Source organism: Pteropus vampyrus, unplaced genomic scaffold, assembly GCF_000151845.1.
Source record: "Pteropus vampyrus isolate Shadow unplaced genomic scaffold, Pvam_2.0 Scaffold183, whole genome shotgun sequence".
In the NCBI taxonomy this organism is placed as follows: Eukaryota; Metazoa; Chordata; class Mammalia; order Chiroptera; family Pteropodidae; genus Pteropus; species Pteropus vampyrus.
In genome coordinates, this window is record NW_011888964.1 from 1841813 (window position 1) to 1843709 (window position 1897).

Below are 1897 nucleotides of genomic sequence, written 5' to 3' on the forward strand. Positions count from 1 at the left end.
AAAAATAAATAAAAGTTCACTGAGACGATGAAGTAGTTCATACTTGAAGCACAGTAAGAAGTAATTCAATGAACCTTCACACACAAAGGACTAAGACTTAATGACCATTTGCAGAGAGAAGCTCAGTGTAACCATTTTTTGGGTCGAATGGGTCTGGGGGCCAATTAATTTTGAGCCCGAGAACCAGGAAGACAGGGTTCCTGCCTGCCTAATATCTGGATACAGTGTGAGGCTGGAGGGAGCAGACAGAAGCAGGTGATGAATGACTTAAAATTAATCATTGTGCAACCTTCTCTCTCAGGTTGCAACCTCCCCCGGGCTGAATCATAATTCAGGCGTCATCTTTTTTTTTTTACTGGGAGCATTAGAGCTAAAACCCGAATCTATATTCTGATCTTAATTTATAGTGGATAAAGAACATGATAGCTTTTTTATTAATAAAAATATATTTGTATGGGCTAAAAATTCAAACTATCAGAAGGATATACAATTCAATTGTCCGTTCCTCAACAAACCTCAAGCATCTTCCTCGTTAGCAGGTCCTTGCTTATCCTTCCATAATTTTTCTTCTTTGATATTATTTTGGAAACTTGATTCAACCGACATGACTACATATACTGTATACACCTTACAAACTGCCGAATTTCACTCAGCATGCCATCATATTAATATCCAATATTATTAAATGCATGCTATGTGCTAGTCATTTTCCTAAGTACTTTATATGCATTATTTATTACATATAGTTTTCCCAACAACTTCTCGTTTATAAGCTACGTGGCTTGAGTTAAATTTCTTCTTTGAAGTGGCTTAAAACAACAAAAACTATATTCTCTCACAGTTCTGGGGACTGGACATCTGAAATCAAGGTGTCGTCATGGCCAGGCTCTCTCTGGAGGTTCTCAGAAAGCATTCTTCCTCGTTCCTTCCTTCGCTGCGTTCCTTGGCCTGTTGACACGTCACTTAGCTTCTGCCTCCACCTTCACATGGCCATCTTCCCTGGGTGTCTCTGTGAGCTCCTCTCCCTATAAGGCCACCAGTCATTGGATATTTTTAGGACCCATCCTAATTCAGTATGACCTCACATTAATCTAACTAATTATATCTGCAAAGACCTTATTTCCAAATAAAGTTACATTCAGAGGCTCTGCGAGGACATGACTTTTGGGGGACATTATTCAACCCACTACAGACTTATCTATGTTTGATATTATGTTATTTGTTGGTTTGTTTACTATTACATCACTCTACTAAAATATAAATTCTGTAGAGATAAGGCATTCAAATGTTCTATTACTTGGTGTATCACAGTGACTTGTGGGTGGATAAAAAAATACCTGTTGAAACAAAAAATTCTGTCTTAGGTATGAATACTGTAAACGACATATTTTTAAAAAATCAAACCTGAGAATCCAATATTTATTGTGATTAGGCTGCTATTTGGACTTATTTACACATCTTATTTTGTATTTTATATTTAACTTTTTATTGTTATTTCCTTCTTTTTCTATCTTCTTCTAGAAAGATTGAGTTTTATCTAAATCTATTTTTGTTTCCTTATATAACATAATTATTTCATGGTTCTCTTCAATTGAATTAGGCGTTTTTACAAAGTCTAAAGTTAATCAATACTTTTATTCTCTCTCATAATACAATCGACTCTGTTAACTTCTACCCTGTTTTCAAACGAATCTAAATGATCATCTTCATAATTTTTATTCTTACAATTAACACTTATTTGAACTTACTTTATCTGGCATAGGACACTGGGCTTTTCAAATAGTGCACCTGCCTGAAATAAAAAAAGTAAAAAACCAGGTCGACGAATTCAAACCAAGATTCAGATACTCTCCGAAAATAAATGATACATTTGGAATACATCCCACTAAAGTGGGGA